Source organism: Petaurus breviceps, unplaced genomic scaffold (genome assembly GCF_028583685.1).
Source record: "Petaurus breviceps papuanus isolate PSGF00001 unplaced genomic scaffold, PetGlider_PUasm1.0 90723, whole genome shotgun sequence".
NCBI classification, from domain to species: domain Eukaryota; kingdom Metazoa; phylum Chordata; class Mammalia; order Diprotodontia; family Petauridae; genus Petaurus; species Petaurus breviceps.
In genome coordinates, this window is record NW_027187323.1 from 4,657,162 (window position 1) to 4,679,175 (window position 22,014).

Below are 22,014 nucleotides of genomic sequence, written 5' to 3' on the forward strand. Positions count from 1 at the left end.
TATTAAGTTTATTTTATTCCTTTTGAATAGTTAGATCACAGACAGTTTTGGCTTTTGAAGATCTATCTATCTATCTATCTATCTATCTATCTATCTATCTATCTATCTATCTATCTATATCCCTTGTTCCTTTTGTTTTCCCATCTCTTCTTCACTTCAAACTCCTATGCAAGTTTCTTCCTTTTTTTTTTTTGAGCCTCCGATGAAGTTTTAGCATCTTTTTTTTTTTTTTTTCACTTTTACCAAGTTGCAACACGCAATAGCTTTGGAAGATTTTTACACCAGATCCACAATCACCTAACCTATTACTTGGTTCTTTAGCCTTCTCAATATCCCCTTCAGTCACAGACTTATTTATGCTGGTTTGAAGGTATCAATTCAGAAGAGCTCTGCTGCTTATGAGAATTTCATGTTTATCATTTATTCTAAAATACTGAGTAAGCTCCTTCCATTGGGCCTCATTTGAAGATTGCTGACTGTCAGACTCTTCTTTATTCTTCAATTTGCCTTTTCTGGGACATTTTCTTTTACTCCCCTTGCTTGTAGAAATTATTACGGTTTTCAGTTCACATTGCTTTTTATGTAATTTTTGAAACTTACTCCACATATTTACAGGTATGCTAGATGGATATTATTTATCAGAATTTTCTGCATTTGCCTTTGTCCCATTTTTAGATCCATCAGTAGCAAAACCAAAGAGGCCACATTCTTCAATCACACCATCTCCTTTATCTTCCTTTGAATTAAGTTCTAAGATTTTCAATGCTTAGAATTTAGAACTTTAGAAATTTCTATTTTTTTCTAGAATTTCTAGAAAATTCTAAATGAGAAATTTAGAAATTTCAATCCTTAGAATTCAACTCAGTATCACTGATCTTTCACATTTTCATTTACTTCATTTAGATTCCATTTTTGTAAACTAAATGTAACATAAAGGTTGTGGGTTGACAGCTTATAGCCATTTTAAATCTGTAACAATAAAAACCAACTGGTTCATGTGACTCTGTGGCCATTTCAAAATGTCAGCAAAAGCTATTAGACATTTATCCGTGGTATATAATGCAACTATAATTTCCATTTGAGACTTATTGTGTCTGCATTCCTTTTGTTCATGCAAAAGGTTTTTTTTTAATTTTCTACAATTGGAGATTTTCTTTTTAGCGATTTGTGGCCAACTCTGCCCCCTTGGTTAAGAATTTTTCCCTGAGCCACAGTTGTAAAAGGTATTTCCTTCCATTCTTATCTAAATTGTTTTTAATGAAATGAGTTTTTATGTTCAGTTTACATATTCACTTGGATCTTAATTTGGTTCATGCTATAAGATTTAAATTGTCTTTTATGACAGCTGCTTGCATCCCACCCCCTAACTATCTATACAGCACTTAACTTCCAGAATCTGTTTTCTTCTTTAGAATAGAGAAGCTTGGACTAGAGGGTCTCTTCACTTCCTACTAGCTCTATAGTTACCATTCTATGATCTCCTGTATCCATTTTATGTTGACATGTGAGAATGCTTCTGCATCAAGTTTGCTATCTTTTTCTGACCCAGTGGCAAGAGTAAAAGCATGGATTTGGACATTAATATACTATCATGTGTCATGATGATTTTTTCTTTTGTCCTATCTTTACCCAATAGTAATCTCAATGAGGGTAAAGATTGGGTCTTGTCTAAAATGTACCTCCTCCAATGCCTTAGCAGAGTGCTGTCCACACAATAGATGCTTAATATTTTTGGAAAGAAAGGAAAAGAAGGAAGGAAATAAAGAACAAAAGAAAGGAAAGAAGGGAGGAAAGGAGAAAAGAAAGTGGAAAGAATGAAAAAAGCTGAAGAGACATAAGGAAAGAAGAAAAAAGGAAGAGAAAGAGAAAAGGAGGAACAGGAAAGGAAAAAGAGCAGAAAGAAATAAGGAAGGGAAGAAAGGAAGGAAGAAAGGAAGAAAGAAAGAAAGAAGGAAGGAAGGAAGAAAGGAAGGAAGGAACGAAGGAAGGAAGGAAGGAAGGAAGGAAGGAAGGAAGGAAGGAAAAAAGGAAGGAAAGAAGGAAGGAAAGAAGGAAAGGAAGAAAGAAAGGAAGGAAGAAAGAAAGAAACAAGGAAAGAAAGAAAGAGAAAGAAAGAGAGAATTGGGAAAGTAGGAGAAGATATCAGAGGAACAGAGAAGGTTATATAGATTAGACAATTATCAAAGCAGGAGATCAAATTCAGGTATCTGAAGAAGTATCAAGCAGATACTATAAGTCTAGGCAGGGAAGGGGTGAAGTTCAATGATATCAGCTAAATTAGGGAGAAACAAACAGGTAATATAAATCTGGAAGGGTAGCACCCAACATCTGTAGGAGTTATGCTTAGATACTGGCCCTGGCTAGCAATGCTGCTGAACTTTTATCCCAGAGCATGCGTTGTAAGCTCTCTGAGCTATTTCATGCTGCCTCCTGGGAGTGGGTGCCCCTGGGTCTTTAAGATACTCATCATGGCCCAAATGAGATCAGAGAACTAAAGGTGAATCCTACTCCTGATTAAGAAAAGGGCAGTGATATTTAGACGATTTCATGATTATCCAGGCACATGGCAACATTAAACACATGGCAGATCATACACAATAATTTATATTTAGCTCTGAAACAGGTTTTTGCTTTTACATTTACATATAGGTGCATCTGATCTCAAATTTCATAAAACAGGTATTTGAACAAAACAATGTGCTCACAGTATAAAGACCTGATTTAGAAAAATCAAGAAAGTTGTTTGATTTCTCCATTCCAGACAACACTCCCCATTTTTCTCATTGCAGCATAGGGACGGCAATATCTTCTCTCAGACTGGTGAAAAGCACTAACCTAAGAAAAGCTATTCTCTTTGTCTATTCTTTTTAAATTTGCTATTTTAGGAAATTTTATCTCCCCTGGCTCAAGGGAGGTAATTAAGTGTTTTGGTTCCAAAGGAAGGACAGAGAGTATGCTAACGCCAACAGAACAAATGAGCACTAAGGAAAGGAATTAATATTGGAGAGAAATGGAAAGGACATTGTGCTCGGAATAAGCTGTAATATAAAAACCTAGCTAATAATAACTGAGTAGATCATATACCACAGCCCAATACTGAATTGTGTTCACAATTCCACAGTAAGGAAGAACTATTTAGAATTAGATTAATTAGGGAAGAAGAAAGAAATAAGCATATAGCACCTATTATATGCCAAGTGTTTTATAAATATTATTTCACTTGATCCTCACAACAACCCTTCAAGGAAGCTGCTATTGTGATATCCATTTTACAGTTGAGGAAACTGAGGCTAACAGAAGTTAAGTGACTTGACAAGGGTCAAACAACTAATAAGTGTCTGAGGCTAGATTTGAACTCAGGTCTTCCTAACTCTAGGTCCAGTGCTATTCACTGGGTTACTTAGTCAGAGGTCCTATTTACAATCATTCCATCGATCACCAAAGCTTTATCAAGTTAATTTTGTTCCAGGCACTGTGTTAAGCTCTCAGGATACAAAGTAAGGTAAAAATAGTACACATATGAGATGAGTTGGTACTTACATAGTACTTTAAGGTTTGTGAAAACCTTTATATTTGTTATATCATTTGACCCTCAAAACAAATCTGGGACATAGATGCAATGACATATTTTACCAAACAGGTTGAGACTGAGAGAGGTTAATTGACTTGGCCAGGGTCACAAAGCTAATAAATGTGAGGCAAGATTTGAACCTGGGGTTTTCTGCCTCCAAGTTCAGCACTATTCACTGCTAATAATTTTAGAGGGGAAGGCATTAATTGTCGGGGACTTGGGAAGGATTTCTGCAGAGAATGGAATTTCGGCTCAGTTTTGAAGGAAGGCAGGGACTCAGAGGCAAAGGTGAGTTAGAAGAATATTTCAGGAATGGGAGACAGGAAACACAATGAGAGATGTTGTGCACATAGAAATGACAATTTGGCAATTGATTTGATATATAGGATAATTGAAACTGCTTAGTTAAGCATAGGACTGAGGTTGCAACCCCAGATCACTAGAAGGATGTTTGTTCCTTCAACAGATATAGAGAAGTTATATAAAGGAATGGGTTTTTGGGAAAATGATAATGAGATCTATTTTGAATAAGTTGAGTCTGAGATGCCTATGGGACTCGTGTTTTAATTTTTCAATAAGAGGACTAGAGCTCAGGAGAAAGACCAGGACTCAATATATAGATCTGAGAGTCATTTGCATAGAGATGATAATTGAATCCATGGGAGATGATGAGATCACCAAGTGAGATAGTGTAAAGGAGAAAAGAGGAACAAAGACTTGGGACCCAGCCAAAGTGAGTCTGGCCTATATGTAAATCCAGCAAGAGAAACTGAGAAGGAATATTTAGACAGGTTGGGGGGGAATCCAGAGAAGAGAGTCATGAAAATCCTGATAGGAGATGTGTCCAGGAAGAAAATATGGTAAAGTTTCTAGAGTGTCAATTCTGTAGAGATTTCAAGAAGGATAAAGACTGAGAATGTCAATAGGATTTGAAATGTAAATATCTTGGTAACTTTGGAGAAAACTAAAAGTTTAACAATGCTATCAGAAGCTGGATTGCAAAGGGTTTAGTGAGAGATGAAGTAGCAAGTACTGATTGCTTTTCAAGAAGTTTAACAGAGAAGGGAAGGAGAGATATAGGTTGCTAGAGAGCTAGAAGGGATGAAAGATCTGGTAGGGTTAGTTTTTTTGTTTTTTGGGTGTTTTTTTTTTTTTGCTTTTTTGGAGGGCAATTGGGGTTAAGTGACAGGGTTAAGTCACACAGCTAGTAAGTATCTTAAGTGCCTGAGGCCGCATTTGAACTCAGGTCTTGCTGACTCCAGGGTCAGTGCTCTATTCACTGTGCCACCTAGCTGCCCTGTTTTTGTTTTTAAGGATGGATATGAGCATGTTTATATATCACAGGAAAGGAAGAAATGGATATGGAGAGGAGATTGGTGATGATTATAATGGGGAGGGAAGAGGAGAGGGAGAGGAGAGAGACAGAGACAGAAAGACAGACAGACAGAAGGAAGGGGAAAGGGAGAGGAGAGAGAGACAAAGACAGAAAGACAGAGAGAGTGAGCGAGAGAGGAGGGAGGATGATATCAAGGAGATGGAGATGTAAGGGAATACGAACAGGGGTGTGCTGGTAAATGTTTTATAAAAGGTTCTCTAAAAAAATGCACCCTCAATACACTTTTAAGTTTAATCAGAATTATCAACATTTTCTCCATTACTTTCTTAAATCTAGAGAACCAACAAAACAATAAATCAATTCCTAATTTGTAATGTTTGCTGACTTCTGAAGCATAAATGTTCACGGCATAAATTTAATAGTCAGCTTTCACAAATCATGCTTAAGCTGGCTTCAGAACACTCTCAGCTACCTAAAAAGGGGATGGACTTGGCAAGGAGAAAAACTGCCTCTTCACAGACTGGACTGAAGGGAGACATGGAAGGGAGAAAGATGGGGGTGTGAGATGAATAAAGGAGAGAAGATAAAACTGTTGGAAAATGGCCTCAGTTTCTTTTTTATTGAGGAGACTGTCAGCTATTGAGGTACTGTGACAGGGTATTACAGTAGGCTTGAGGAAAGGAGAGGTATGAAACAGCTGCTGTGTTTAGTGGCAGAGAATATTTATTAGGAAGAAGTAAGCAGATTGCTTTGTTGCAGAGAGGGCTCACTTGAGATTAGATAACAATTTTTTAAAGGACCTATTTAGTACAGTTTAATGATTTTTTTCCAGCTCTGATTAGCACCATGTGAGTAGGAATGATGGAGGAAAGATGGTCAGAGGAAACCAGGATTGGTGTTTGGCAAGTTATATCAGGTAATAAGACAAAGGAGGATGAGAAATTAGGAAGATAGGAGAATATAGCCAGAGCTGGGATGATGGCCTAGGAAAGTACTAAGGGGGAGCATAAGGATTCTGTCTTGGACCCTCTTTTCAACGCCTTCTCCAAGACTTTACTTGGTGATCTCATCAGATTTAATTATCATCTTTATGCTGATGACTCTCAAAAATACCTGTCCTGACCCAGCTTCTCTACTGACCTCCAATTTTGTATATCCAACTGCTTTTCAGATAGTTTGAATTGCATGACCAGTAGACACCTTCAATTAAACACATATAAAATGGAATTCAGCATTTCCCCCTTATCCCTCCCTCATTCCCTCTTAGTCTAGAAAGCAACATACTCTTTTCAATCTCCCAGGCTTGCAACCTAGGAGTCATTCTTGAGCCTTCACTATCTCTTACTCTCTATAGTCAATCTGGTCCCATGATGCATCACTTTTACCTTTGCAACATTTCTTGAGTCCACCTTCTTCTCTCCTCTCTCACTATTACTCCTCCAATCCAGGCATTCATCACCTCCTCACCTAGACTGTTGTAATAGCATGCTGGTAGGTACGCCTATCTCCCATCTCTCCCCATTCAAATCAATCCTCCACTCAGTCACCAAAATGATTTTTCCTAAAGCTTAGGTCTGACTATGTCACTCCCCTACTAATAAATTCCAGTTGCTCCTAATCACCTCCAAGATGAAACATAAAATCCCTTGCTTGTCATTCAAAGCTCTTAATAACCTAGCCCCCTCCTACTTTTCCAGTCTTCTTATACCTTATTGCCCAACATGTGTGTATCTTTCCTGGCTCTGTTTCCTATTCATCAATTCATGTAAGTCTCTCCTTGATTTTCTATATGCATCGTGCACATTATTATTGCTTTAAAAATTAAAAAAACAGTATCATAATATACATTCATGGTCCACAATTTGTTTATCAATTCTTTAATTGAGAGGCTGTATAAAGAAATTTCAATAGAGTGACACTGGCTTATGACTGTTCTATGAAGAAGACACTCCATCTCAGCTCCAGGCATTTTCTCTGGTTGACCCCCATGGCTAGAGCACTATCCCTCCCTCACCTTTGCCTACTGACTTCCCTAGCATCCTTTTAGTCCCAATTAAAATCCCATTTTTTACAGGAAGCCTTTTCTAATTTCTCTTAATTCTAGTACCTCCCTCTGTTAATGATTATTTATTTCTATATATTTATTTACCTGTTGTCTTCCCCATTAGATTTTTAGTTCCCTGAGGGTAAGAACTGCCATTCGCCTCTTTTTTGTCTCTTCATTGCTTAGCACAGTGCCTGGCTCATAGTACGTTCTTAATAAATGCTTATTTATTGATTAATTGGATAGGTTTGAGGTCATAATGAGGATAAAAAATAGGTTTAGGAGTAATAAGATTTAGGGAGAGATGAAATGATAAAAGATTATGATTAGATGGAATTATTTTCTCTTAATATTAAGTAAAATAATTTATTAATTTTTAAATATTCTCTACATTTCCCTCTATATCCCTCTTTTGTCCCCTCCTTGAGAACTATCCCTTATAATATAAAGATTATTTTTAAAAAGAGAAAAAAATAGAAATAATAAAACAATCAAATTAAACAACGCATTTTAAAAATAGATTATATACATTGTTTTGTGCCTGAAGACCCAAATCTCTTTAAAGAAACAGGGAAGTATAGTCTCAAATATCTTCTTTGGGGCCAAGTTTGTTATTTGTAATATTGCAACATTTTTGTTTATTTTGTGGTCATTGTTCTTTCCATTTCATTGTTTTATTGTCTGTATACTATAGACACACATATATGTTTATGTATATGTATGTGTGTGCTTATGCATATCTTTCCTGGATCTGTTTCCTATACTCTCCATCAATTCATGTCTTTCCCTGCTTCTCTATGTGCATCATGTTCATCATTATTGTTTCTTTTTACAGCATCATAATATTATGCTACATTCATGGTCCCCGATTTGTTTATCCATTCTTTAAATGAGAGGGTAGATAAAGAAATTTCAAAGCTTTTGAATGTGGAAAAAGGACATTTGTGGGTGAAGGCCAGGTCAAGCTTATGTCCATTTTAGTATATAGCTAATAGGAGTGTTGAAAAGGAGATCATGGGAGCTGGTAAAATGAGGACCTGGGAAGTTAGTGTATTTTAGGGGATCATCAACATGTATGTTGAAGTTCCTTAGTATGAGGACAGGAAGTGTAAGCCAGACACAGAAAACACCGAGAAGAGAGAATATCCTGGGGGTTGATAAGAACTACCAGGTTCTAGTTAGGGTGATAAATTTGAACAGAATGATCTACAAAAGAGATTTCTGGTGATGGATAGTCAAGGGAGAGTCTGACAGTAGAAATGGGTCCAGTATTCAAATTTCTCTGCCAGGACAAATGTGTCAAAAGGAATGTGAGAAGGAAAAAACTAATATTGAAAAAAATGGGAGAGTCCAGGTTTCATTAAGTTCCAGAAGATGGAAGGAACCAAGAGAGCAAGAGGTCTAAAATGAGAAGAAGTGTGTTAATTATGGAATAAATTCCAGGGGGCAGAGTGGAAAAGCTGGGCAGAAGTGGAACTGGGACATCAGGATGGAGTTGACATAGATGGGAATGAGTACTTGTATGGGTTTAGGAAAAGAGGTTTGTTTTCAGTATCACTAGACTGGGGAAGAGTAAAAGGGGTGGAAATATTCTAATCATTGGAAAATGAGTCCAAAGAGAGTATTAATGGATAGGAAGAAAACTGATGATGAAGGAAGGTGATTGAAATGTTCAAGATCTCTTCTGGGCCTAGGTCCTGGGAGTCTTAGCACAGCTATCCACATTCTTGGCAGAAAGTATTACTGTGTCCTATGACATCTGGAAGCCTGGCCTGGCAGCAAGCACAAGCAAGTCTTGGCAATAAGTTTAATCATTTGTTTAAGTGAAATGCTGTAGAAACATCATTTTAACAGTAGGACCTCTGTCCCTTCTTCATCTAGGACCAGAGTGATAGTTGAAATTACATCCCACCTCCTAGTCATAGACCCAGAGTCACTAATGCCAGCAAAAATTACATAATGTACTAGAGGGTAACTATGGTAAATTCTACCATGTTCCAAGATCTGGTCTACTCTGTTGGGCCATTGCCTTAAGCTATCTGACTACTGGATCCTACAGTCTATTCCTATCCTAACCTCTGAGACCAATTTCCTCATTTCCCTCCTGTTGCGTTCTTATATGTGCATCTTAGTTTTCATATTGGGAAAATATAAGCTACCCGACATTGATCCTTTTGGCTTCCAAAGTTTCAGTGTCCTTCAGATACTCTAGGCTGCTGGAACAATGTATAACTTTGATACCTGCCCATCCATCTCTCAGCCTCTATCCCCACTTGGCTGGCTCTGTCCCAATGCTGTCCATACCCTGGCATGTTCGTCGCCTGGTCTTTTAGAAATCCATCTGTGACTGTGAATTAGTGAGAATGTGTTGGAGTTTCTCATACTTTGTTATTACCAGCAGGGATTCAAAATCAGTCCAACTTTACTGACAAAGATATCTGATATTCTACTACTTTTTCTTCCCTGCCAAGGACATCAGAAGCTGTGCAGCCATTAGCTAGAACATTCTCTAGGGAAAACAAGCAAAACAAGTCCCCCGCATGAAGAAAGAATTAGAATTTTTGCCCAGAGAGACCCTAAAGATAATCTTGTCTAACACCCTCAATTTTTAAAGGAAAATTGTGGATCAGAGATGTATATTGACTGGCCCAAGGTAACATGGATAATAAGTAACATAGCCTCTATCACTTAGCTGTGATGCTTTTCTCACTAACACATCATTTTTTAGAATTATAAACAGAGTCACACAGAGGTTCAAATTTTGAAATAGTGGATAGCCTACTGATTCTAGACATTAGAATCAGTCCCAAATGGCTTGCCTAATACTATTTGATATGTCATTGGAAGAGGCAGATGTTGTACTCAACTATTTCTGTGATTATGAGAAAGAACTCCAAATCCATAAAACCAGGGAGAATATGTCAGAGCATTTTATCTATTAATTATCTATTAGTTTATCTTAGATGAGATAATATCTAAAACACTGAGCATTACACCCGGTATATAGTTGGTGCTTAAAAATACTTTGTCTATTCCATTCCATTTATTTGAGGTGGTGGGAGAACTCATTAGATAAATGTCAATAGCTTTAAACTCCCAGAGAAAGTTATTTTATTACAAATAAAACAGAAGATTATTGATTTGAGCATTAAGCTAGATACATAGGTGGTGCAGAACACTGGGCCAGAAGATCTAAATTCAAATCTGGCCTCAAACACTTACTAGTTGTGTGGCAAGTCACTTAACTTCCATCTGCTTCAGTTTTCTCAATGGTAAAATGGGGATAACAATATCACCTACTTCTCATGGTTAATATGAGATAATATTTATAAAATGCTTTAGCACAGTGTCTAGAACATAGGTGCTGTGTAAATAGTTATTCTTCTTATTATGTCATTTTTATTAAGTCTTTTAATTTCAATTTTGCCATTTTTTATGTCAGCATCCAACTCTATATTTAAATGTAGTAAAATTTTCCATTTTCATTTTAATTCTGAGAAAGTTATATATTGCTAAACTGAAAACTGAAACTGTACATGATTGTGTCACACATTAATCTTCATGTCATTATGTGTCTGTTCTACATCCTGACCAAGAAATGGAAGGACTTTCAAATACTCATCACATTCTGGCAGAAATCATCATTTTGTGTCAGTAAATTTGTCTGCTGATGTTCATCCAGAAACCCCTTGTGTTGGAGTAAATGAGTCATTAACAGGAGAAAATTCTGGGTAAAAATATTCAACAACCTACATTTCCCTACATCTCTGGTCTAATAGTTGAAGATGCACTTCTCCTTTCAGGTGCTACCGTGTCTTGTAAAGGTAACCTATCCTGGTTTCTGAAGTACTGGCCTGTGAGGGAGACTATATCATCCTTCCTCAAATGAGCAACAGTAATTTCTCATCCTCAGTTTGATTTGGCCTAGTCTATGGAACAAGTATCAAGACTTTGGTAAGGCCTTGGATGCAAAATTAAATACAATTTCAAAGGGCTTCAGTGGCAGTATTATATAATATGAGAAAGGACCTATTATTCCATTCCATTCAATCACCCCCCAAATTTATTGTGTCAAAACCAGTTATAGTACAGGCATGTAGCATTCATAGTAGGCCCTTAATGGAATAAAAATGAAACCTTTTCAGGCAGAGTCAAGATGGTAGAGTAAAAACAGGACCTCCCCGCTGTTCCAGCTTCCACGTTCCCCAATCCATGTAAGAGGGGACTCGAAACAAACTTTGGAGCTGCAGAACCCACAAAATGACACAGAGAAGCTAACCTCCCGCTGAGGACAGCCTGGCAGACTGGCAGGAATTAGCAAGCGCAGTGCTCTGGGAGCCGAGCCCCACACAGAGGCTTTAGCCCGAGGGTGGGCCTGACCAGCAGCCTGCAGAGGGACTCCAGATCAGCAGCAGCTGTGGCCATTTCCAGATTTATCAACATACAGATGCGAAGGACAAAGTGAGAGGTCAGTGCAGTCTGGACTTTGGGACCCAGTAAGTGGGAGTGCATGGCTTTTGCCCCCAGGGTGAGAAACCGCTGAGATGCCTGCACAGCCAGCCAGCTCTGAGTAGCAGCTTCAGCTCCTGGCCTACAGAGTGTAGGGGGACCAAGCACCAGTCTGAGGGGTAATTGCTTTTGCTTTAACCTGCTTGGATCTGGATTGCAGTCTAGGGTGGAGGTCCTGGGGTGTGTATCCAGCTTGCTAGAGTGTGTGGAGACATCAGAGAAGGCACCCATCTAATACCTCCAGCAGCTGAGAAAACCCCAGCATTTGGGACAAAAGCTCCTCTGTCTGGTGGCAGAGTCCTATTGTGGCAAAAAGTCCAGGGGTCAAGTGACTGAGGGGAGACATGACCAGGCAAAGGAAACAAAGCAGACAGAAGATTCCAACATTAGACTCCTATTTGGGGGCAAAAAGGAGCAAAGCATGAAACAGGAGGAAGACAGTGAAGTCAGAACTCCTGCACCAAAAGCTCCAAAGGAAAATACAAGCTGGTTACAGGCCATAGAGGACTTTAAGAAGCAGATAAGAGAAGTGGAGGAAAAATTGGGAAGAGAAATGAGAACAATGCAAGAAAATTATGAAATGAGAGTCAACAGCCTGACTGAGGAAAATCACACCTTAAAAAATAGACTAACTCAAATGGCAAAAGAGGCTTCAAAAGGCAATGAGGAGAAGAATGCATTAAAAAGCTGAATTTGCCAGATGGAAAAACAATCTCAAAAGCTCAATGAGGAGAATCATTGCTTCAGAATTATATTGAAGCAAATGGAAGCTAATGACTTTATGAAAAATCAAGATGCTGTTAAACAGATCCAAACAAATGAAAGAATAGAAGGCAATGTGAAATATCCCATGGAGAAAACCACTGACCTGGAAAATAGATCCAGGAGAGATAATTTTAAAATTATTGGACTACCTGAAAGCCATGATCAAAGTAAGAACCTAGAAATCATCCTCCAGGAAGTTCTCAAAAAATTGCCCTGTTGTTTTAGAACCAGAGGGCAAAATAGAGGTTGAAAGAATCCACCGATCACCTCCTGCAAAAGATCCCAAAAAGAAAACCCCTAGGAATATTATAGCCAGGTTTCAGAATTCCCAGATTAAGGAGAGAATATTACAAGCAGCCAGGAAGAAACAATTTGAATATTGTGGAAACACAATCAGGATAACCCAGGATCTGGCAGCTTCTACACTGAGGGATCGAAGGGCTTGAAATATGATATTCCGGAGGTCAAAGGAGCTGGGATTAAAACCATGAGTCACTTACCCAGCAAAACTGAGTATCATGTTTCAGGGGAAAATATGGTCATTCAGTGGAATAGAGGACTTTCAAGCATACTTGCTGAAAAAACCAGAGTGGAATAGAAAATTTGACATTCAAATACAAGAAGCAAGAGAAGCATGAGAAGGTAAACAGGGAAAAGGAATCATAAGGAACTTATCAAAGTTGAACTATTCATATTCCTACATGAAAAAATAATAATTGTAACTTATGAAACTTTTCTCAGTAATTGAAGGGAATAGAAATATATATGTCTATATATGAGGGCATATGGGCATATGAATACATATGTGAATGTGTGTATATATGTTTACAGGTATACATAGATAGAGGGCACAGGACCAATTTAACAGGAAGGGATGATACTTAAAAGGTGAAATTAAGAGGTGAGAGAGGAATATAATGAGAGGAGATGGGGAGAGACAGAATGGGGTAAACTGTCTCATATAGAATAGGCAAGGGAAAATGATTACCATGGAGGGGAATAATAGGAAGGCAAAAGGGAATGGATCCACCTTATTCCCATTGAATTTTGCTTGAGGAGGGAATGAAATACACACTAAATAGGGTATCTCACGCTCCAGGAGAGCAGGGGCGGAAGGGGATGAGAAGGGGTAAGATGGAAGGGCAGGAAGGCAGACTGGGGGGGAGGGAAGTTTGAAGCACCCACTTTTGAAAAGGGAGGGGATCAAAGTAGAGAATAGAACAAGTGGGAGGTGGGATAGAAGGGAGGGAAATATAGTCAATCTTTTACAATATATCTACTGTTATTGTTTTGCATTAGTCACACATGTACAACCTATACTGGACTGCTTATATTCCCAGTAATGGTGGGTGACAAGGGAGGAAGGGAATGAATCTGGAATTCAAAGTTTTAAAATCAAATATTTAAATACATATATACTATTATTAATACTATTTTACATGTAATTGGGAAATAAGATATACAGGCACTGGGGCATAGAGATCCATTGGAAAAGTCTAAAGGGGTATGGGAGAAGATATGGGAGAGACCAGATTGGAGGAGGGGATATCTTGTGGGATTGCTATTTTTGAGTGGTGGGTAGGGGAAAAATGGGGAGAAAATTTGTAACTCAAATCTGGCAGAAATGAATGATGTAAATCAGAAGTTAATTAAGCATTTAAAGTAAAAAACTTCAACAACAACAACAACAAAAATGAAAACTTTTCTCTTCTAGGTTCAGGGATAAATAAAAGATTCAGACGAGATAAAGTCTCTGCCCTCACTGAGTTCTTATTTATTTATTTATTTATTTTTAAAGCAGTTGGGGTTAAGTAACTTGCTCAAGGTTACACAGCCAGTTATTTTTTGTGTGGGTGCCAAGTATCTGAGGCCGGAACTGATCCCGAGTCTCCTGACACCGGGTCTCCTGACACCGGGGCTGGCGCTCTTATTTCCCCAACTTGGCTGCCCCAATTCAGTTCTTATTGTAGTAGGTAGATATGACATAATCATAATTACTCTAATAAAAATAAACAAGACATGCTACTGTAAATATAATATAGAATAGGAAAAAAGACCACAAAGAAAGAGAGAAGCAATAGAAGCTCTGTGAGATTCAGGGGAAAAAAGATTATTACTAACTAAAGATTTCAGGAAAAGTTTCTTGGAGAAAGAGTCATTTTAGTAAAGCTTTAGGGAATTATATATTTGAGTAAAGGCACCAAGCAAAATGCTTGTCTGTCTCTTTGTTTCTCTCTCTGTCTCTTTCTCAGAGTTGAGGCCTGGGAAAGACTTTAATTTAGAAAGGCCAAGGTCATTCACTGCATACCATGCCATCACCAATTATCTTGACTTTTTTTGTTACCACTGGACTTTGATGACCCAAGGAGAGAGTGAGGCTGATGACTTTGCACAGCTCTGCCTCACTTAAATCCAATTCACTGGCACGTGAAGACATCACCATTGTGGCATCTGTCATTGGTCTTCCTTGAGAATGAAGGACAAACAACATCGACAACAATTGGTCCTCTCATGTATGTCTTTATGTGGCTCTTTTTCTGTCCTTAGATGTCCCTATGTTTCCCTGTGTTTCAGTGTTCCTTAGGTGTTATTCTATGTATTTTCTTTGATGTATCTGTTTCTTTGTCATTCTACTTTTCTTTTACTCTGTTTCTTTTTTCATATATTTGGGGCGAGATGAAAGAGCATTGAGTCTGGCCCTTTTATTTTATAGGTGAGGAAACACATGGGTAAAGTGTCCTGACCAAAACACTTTATGCATTACATTTATATTACATTACATTATGTTACATTACACTACATTATATTATTTTATTTTATATCATATCATCATATTATATTATATTAATTATGTAATAAGTGTAAAACTAGTGACAGGGACTCATGCATAGATGACCAAACTAGAAATCCTGGCCCCTTTGGGTTACCTCCAAAATTTTAAGGGGTGAATCAGTCAGTCAGTCACCCTTTAGGGACAAAATGATGGGGATTTGGTAAAGTAGTCAGAAGAGTTCTACTCTAACAAACCAAAACATACTTTTATTATACAAACATTGCTTACAAATTATTCATTGTTATTTGTTTTATAAATTTTCATGCTGTTTGTGGAATGACTGCTCTGTTTTGCCTTTTTCTACCTTTCTGCCCTTTCTCAGGTTTGACTTGAGGGCTATGTGGAGTGATCTCTCAGCTTTTTGCATCTATATTTTAGTTGCCTCCAGGGTTACATCAGAAGTTATATGCCCTGCCTCCTGAAACACCAGATTTCACAGCAAGAATACATCAAAGGCATATAAAATAATATACCTGAGTGGATGTCTCTCATTTTCAGCCAATTTCAATTTGGTTCTTAAAACAGTACTTCCTACATTCAGTTTGGAGATTGAATATACAATTGCTACAACAAAAAACAGTTTTCTTGTGTCCCCAACCTTGCCTAACTCAATGGCCTTTTGTATGTAAGATTACTGAAGTCATAACAGAGAATGGGGTCCAAACAAGCATCGCGCATTGTGGTGACAATTATCCTCTTATTGGTTTGGTTTTCCCATAGTCTAGGTCCTGGCCTTTTAGAAATGCAAACACACATACTGTGATCATGGCTCTTTCCGGCTGAGACCCACTTTGCCTATACTGAGCAACCCCGCCTCAGACAACATAATTACATCTAGCTGAGTGCTGGCTGCAACAGAAATAAATCCATTGTAATAGAAATGTGTCATAGGATCAATGTCTTCCACTTGGAAAACAAATGCCTTGGCTTTGCTCGGTGTTTATTTTGGCTTTAGCAGTTGAGTCCTTTATCTAGCCAGCAGGAGTCTATTATCCACTGATAACACTTTTCATTCCCATTGTTGCTATCTTTAAAACAACTTCTTTAAGGTTCTTTTTTTTTTTTTTTGGCATGTTTACTTAATGACATGTTTAAAGTAAGAAGCTTATTAAAACGACAGATATTTCATTTTGTGAGTTTAAACCATAGAATCTAAGTCTGATAATAAATTGTGGTCCTGATTCCAGCTTCTGTGTGTTATAGGTGCCTCGCTGTTTTTGAAATGTTGGCAGGGCTGTCAGGCATTCAGATCTTGCTTATACCTTGTAAGCTGAATATTTTGAATCTCAGACATCTTTATCCAGACATAACTAGCACAGAGTAAATGAGATATGCCCCAAGGCAGGTATTCTGGAAAAGAGTACCTCCTCCCTAGAGAGGTATATTTCTTCTCTCACCTAGAGGCCACCTTCTATAAGAAGCCTTTCTTGATTTCATCAGTGACTAGTGCTTTCTACTCAGATTTTTTTGCATTTATTATCTATGTATCTCATATATACCAATTTTTATTGTATCCCATGTTAGAATGTGGGCTCCCTGAGGGCAAGGATTGACTTTGCTATTTTTTTTATGGTCCCAGAGTTTAGCATAGTGTTTAGAACACAGTACAAACCTAATCAATTATTATTATTATTAGTATTGTTATTATTATTATTTTGCTTTTTGGAAGGGGGAGGCAGGGAAATTGGGGTTAAGTGACTTGCCCAAGTTCACACGGCTACTAAGTGTTAAGTGTCTGAGGCTGGATGTAAACTCAGGTCCTCCTGACTCCAGGGTCTGTGCTCTATTCTGCTCTATTCACTGCACTACCTAGCCTCCCCTAATCAATTATTTTTGATTGCTTGATTGATATTCTTTAGAGCAGGGAATCCTGCTTCTGTGAAGTTTGGATTTAGTCAAAGGGCTGCTTTTGAGAACCTAAAAGGCCACACATGGCCTTGAGGCTGCAGGCTTCCCACCCCTGCATCCTAGAGATTAGGGAAAACAATTCCTGGGAATCCCTTCTAGGGTCTCATCCTTATGGAATCCTTCTCCCTTCTTCTGAGGGTCTGTTCCCCTATGTTTGCCAGTGTAAGCACCAGGATGCCCATAGCAGAAATTTCTTCTGCCTCATCTTCTTTCTTCACCAATTAAACTTGACCCAGTGTAATGCCAAGTAAAGGCAACTGCCCAAGGTTCAAAATACCAGCATAGGTGCTCTCCATTTTATTCAGTGAAAAATTAAGAACAGAGAAAATCAAAATATAGCATCATTCAAAATACAGCATTCACCAAGTATACTTCAATAATCTCCAAGTACTACTCCACCCCTGGACATTATAATTCATTTAGTCAATCCCAAAGACCCTCTTCTAAGTACTACTCCACCCCTAGGCTGTACATTCATTTAGTCAACTACAAAGCCCCTCTTCTCAAATGGAGATTAGTTTCCAATCATAAGTAAAGTACATTCATTTGTTCAATCACAGAGAACAAAAACTTAAAAAGTTCCCCACCCTTGGATCACAACTGAATCTACCCCAGAGTTATAACAAGCTTAAGCACAGCTTTTAATACCCAAAGAGAGGTCTTTTCTTCATCTTGACCCTAGGCAAGTTCTCAGCAATCTTTGTTCCTGGGGAGACAAAGCTTAGCAAGGCCACAAGATACATTGCCAGTGTCCTCATTAATTCATTCTCTGTCTGCAGAACAGTCCTAGGGCCCCTGAAAACATTAGCAAAACCCTCTTCCAGGATTTCTGTAAACATACAACAAGAAAATCCTTCTTCAGGGCTTATGAAACAACATTAAGGTTCCAGGACCTCTGCAACAAGAGCATTGGCCTTCACCAGTGGGTACAATTCACTCTCTGTCTGCAGAACAGTCTCAGGAGCTCTGAACCAACAGCAAGGTTCCAGAAGCTCTGCAACAAGTGGACTGTCTTTCACCAGTGAACAAATCTGCAAAACAACACCAAACAGACAGATAAAGTACCAGTATAACAGCCATGTCTCTTCAGTCCTTGGCAGTCTGTGTGGCAGCTCCCAAAAGTCCTGGGCAATTCAAACTGGCCCTCAGCAATCCTCTCAGTGTCTCTCTGCTTCCAAGATGCTGCTTTGAAAAAGTTCTTCTGCCTCTCTCTTTGTTTGTGTCTCTCTAAATTTACCTCACCAGCTCCTCCCAGTTCAGCACTCTCTTTTCACATCAATGAGTCCATCCCACAAGTGGTATTTACAAGCTCTGGGTTTTAACACGATCAATCCAAAAACCAAGCCAATACAGGGAGATCTTTAAATTCCATTTCTTTTACACCCAGACCAAAAATTTTTTTGTTTGTTTATGGTGATATCTTTACCCATTTAAGAAAATAAACAAAACCAAATGTTAACTTATTCCATAAAATACCATTTCACAGAACTTGTTAAAGAACTATCTGGTGGCATTGTCAAAAGAGAATTATTGTATCTCTCTCGCTTTCCTGATGTCCTAAGGTGCTTATTCTCAATTTTAGTCAGCACCAAACTATTTGCCTTTAAAAAAATATTGTTTATCTTCTCTATTCATCTACACAGAAATCTCCATGAAGCTAAGATTCTTGTATAATTTAGGTTCTACATTCTATTTAAATAAGCTCACTTAAGCACCTTTCTCATTCCTAACATTAGGTTGACCTGAAATCCTAATCTAGATAGGTGACTACAGCAATTTTAGAAACTCTCAGTCCTTTTATTAGTCAGTCAATAAACATTTATTAAGGGCCTTCTGTGGTCCAAGAACTGTGCTGCTTGAGAATTTCCTACCCTCAAGATAGAATGGGGTAAATTATTTCACATAAAAGAGGCAAGAAAAAGGTTTCACAATGGAGGGGAAGAGGATGTAGGTGAGAGGGAATGAGTGAACCTTAATCTCATCTAATTTACCTTAAGGAGGGAATGACATACATACTCATTTGTGTATCTTACTCTGCAGGAAAGAAGGGGGAAGGGAATAATGGGGGGGAAATAATAAAGGGGAGAGCAGACTGGGGGAGGGGGTGATCAGGAGCAAAAACTTTTGAAGAGGGACAGGGTCAAAGGAGAGAATAAAATAAATGGGGGGAGGGATAGGATGGAGGAAAATATAGTTAGTCTTTCACAACATACCATTATGGAAGAGTTTTGCATAACTACACATGTATAACCTATATAGAATTGCTTGTCTTCTCAATGAGGGTAGGTGGAGAGGGAAGAAGGGAGAGAATTTGTAACTCAAATTTTAAAAACAAATGTTAAAATTTGTTTTTACGTACAACTAGGAAATAAGATGTACAGGCAATGGGGTATAGAATTCTATCTTGCCCTACAAGAAATTCAGGGGGAAAGGGACAAGGGGGGATGATAGAGGGGAAGGCAGACTGGGGGAAGGGGTAATCAGAATGCATGCCATCTTGGGGTTGGGGGAGGAGAGAGATGGGGAGAAAATTTGGACCTCAAAATCTTGTAGAAAGACTAAAATAAATAAATTAATCAAAAGGGGGGAAAAAAGAGAATTCCCTCCCCTCCTCCCTTCCCTTCTTCCACACTTTCCCATTGTTACTTAAGATGGTTCAGACTTAACCCTATTCCTGATTTCACATTTGACCTCAGTGCCAGGTCTTCAGTTATAGGACTGACCATGGGAATCCACGCCAGGGAAAGGCAACCTCCTCTTTTTCCTCCCATACCCAATGTTATTGTCATTCCCATAGGTTTAGTAGTGGTCAGCATAGTAGTCTCCCTTCTGCCTTTGCTTAGACAACCCCTTCCCCCCCAAAAGACTATGATGGAATACCCAGGAGACTCACCGAGTCTGCATATTCTTTCAAAGTACAGAATCCTTTTGCACACCCAAGATGACGAATGAACACAAATACATATCTTTGCCATCCCTTACAGAACCTAAATGAACAAAGACAAAAGGAAGCAGGGAGGCATCAGGGACATGTTTTTATTGCATATTTGTTTCTCAGTTGTTACTAACAATAAAAACTACCTAGAAAGTCTTAAGAGGTCAGTGTGCCTGTGTCAGTGAGGTAGGAGAGAAGCCATAAGACTCCACCCTGCTCTGTAGTAGGGAGAAAAAATAACTTCCATGGGGAAACAGTAAGTGGTGTGTGTGAAAAGAGGAGCAGGTGATTCATTTCTTGGGGCCCCAGGAAGAAAAGAAAGACAGAAACTGAGAGTCAGTCCTGGTTGGGAGACTTCAATGGCCAAAAGGTTCCAAAATCTTTAGTTTCTCAGCTCTCTATAATTTCTGGAGTCTCTGTGCTTCTCCTCATCACTCCTCCATTCTGAGCCCCTGCTCCAGGCCCCAGAGTCCTATAGGTGTGATTTGGGACTGGGAAAGTCTCTGCCCTCCAGAAAGGGTGTGTGTGTGTGTGTGTGTGTGTGTGTGTATATATATAGGGAGGAGGATGAAGGATAACTTCCATTTTGCTACTAGAGGTTCTGCTACTTGGAATGATTTCCCCCACAGAAACAGTTACTCACAGGGTCCTCTCCTTCCCAAAATTGCTTTTTATTTATTTATTATGTATTTTTGTATTTATTTGAGTATGTGTATGTATCCCTTTAGTAGATTGTAAACTCCTTGAGCAAAGTCTTTTTTTTTTTTTGGTCTTCATGTCCTCAACATAAAGTATAGGGCCTTGTGTTTATTTGTCACTTAATAAATATTAGTTGGATTATATTGAATCAAATTGAATGGTCTTATATTAGGGGTTAATTAGGCTTTTGTGAGATGACTTTGGACCTATCATCATGTAAAAATTGTTCCTATGAGAAAATGGGTTCTGGGTTCCAACTACTTCACAAATGAAGTTTTGGAGCACAGCATATTGATGAGTTAAGGACTTCCTCTACTTTGTCTTCCCCTCACCATAAGGCTTAGCATGTTACCAGATACTTAATAAATATTTTATCATTGAAAGGTTGTTTTTAGATTTATTACATCTCATGAAACTCTTTAATCTTTCATAACTCAGACCTACATGTTGGGCCAGGAGTGCTGTCATGTCAGTCACCAAGCAGCTTTGACTGGATTTTTCACCCTGACTGACAGTCGCCATTCCAGTCAATCAGATTGCATATGTAGTTAGACACAGTCCTCACATCAGAACTGAGTCCTAAGAAACCAAACAGGCAAAGTCTTTGGTTTCTTGAGAATGATTAAACTTTTTTCCCCTTGAACAGGGACAGCTGGTTTCCATGATGCTGATGGCTGAAGTTTTATTTGGATGACAGGAGTTGATATAACAACTCTTCTGCTGCTTACACTTGAAACCCCCCACACAAAACACATGCCACTAAGAGGATGGCAAAGCTCTCCTTTTACTAATGTAGTACTGAAATTACAGCATGGACAGCAATTCCATTTCAAGTAGGAAAGCTTTGGGGATGTGATGGGTCTTTTTGGATTGCATACAGGAGCCTGGATTACTCCTCAATTCATTCCCTATGGGAAGAGTCTTCTCTCTACTTGGCTGGGCATACTGTGGGATATTGATCATCACCCTCCATTTCCAATGAAGAAAGGATAAGAGAATATGAGGAAGATTAAGATCATACAAAATAAAGGACATCCTTAAGATGATGAAGAGGGTGTGCAAATGTCTTTTATAGCTCAAGGATGGGCCTACCTGGAATGAGATGGGAGGTTGGTTGTTTTAAGTTTCTGTACTAGTTTAGGATTCTGGGATCCTAAATGGCTTTCTACTACTTCATCTGAGGTATGCACTTGGGACATGAGGGAGTCTTACCTGGACTTATGAGCATGAAAACAGGTGTGTCTGGTTTATATCTAAGCCTCCAAGAGACTCTTTCACCTTTCAAAATTCAATAGCTTTAAAGGACAGAATCCAGGCACCAGAGTAAGACATGAACTAGGCCCAGCAACCTTTCCTTCCTTCTCCCCAAGGCTAACTCCATGACCCATGCAGTTGAACAAGGCTAACTGCTGCA

At 38.6% G+C, this 22,014-nt stretch overlaps 1 protein-coding gene and 1 pseudogene across 1 annotated transcript in view; one reads left to right on the forward strand and one right to left on the reverse strand.

Annotated features, from left to right (window-relative positions):
* The window catches only part of LOC138145014 (uncharacterized), a 449,608-nt gene that overhangs the window by 123,588 nt on the left and 304,006 nt on the right, over nt 1-22,014 (forward strand). The gene's annotated exons all lie outside the window — the stretch shown is intronic.
* On the reverse strand, nt 111-21,122 carry LOC138145107 (protein FAM204A pseudogene; annotated as a pseudogene).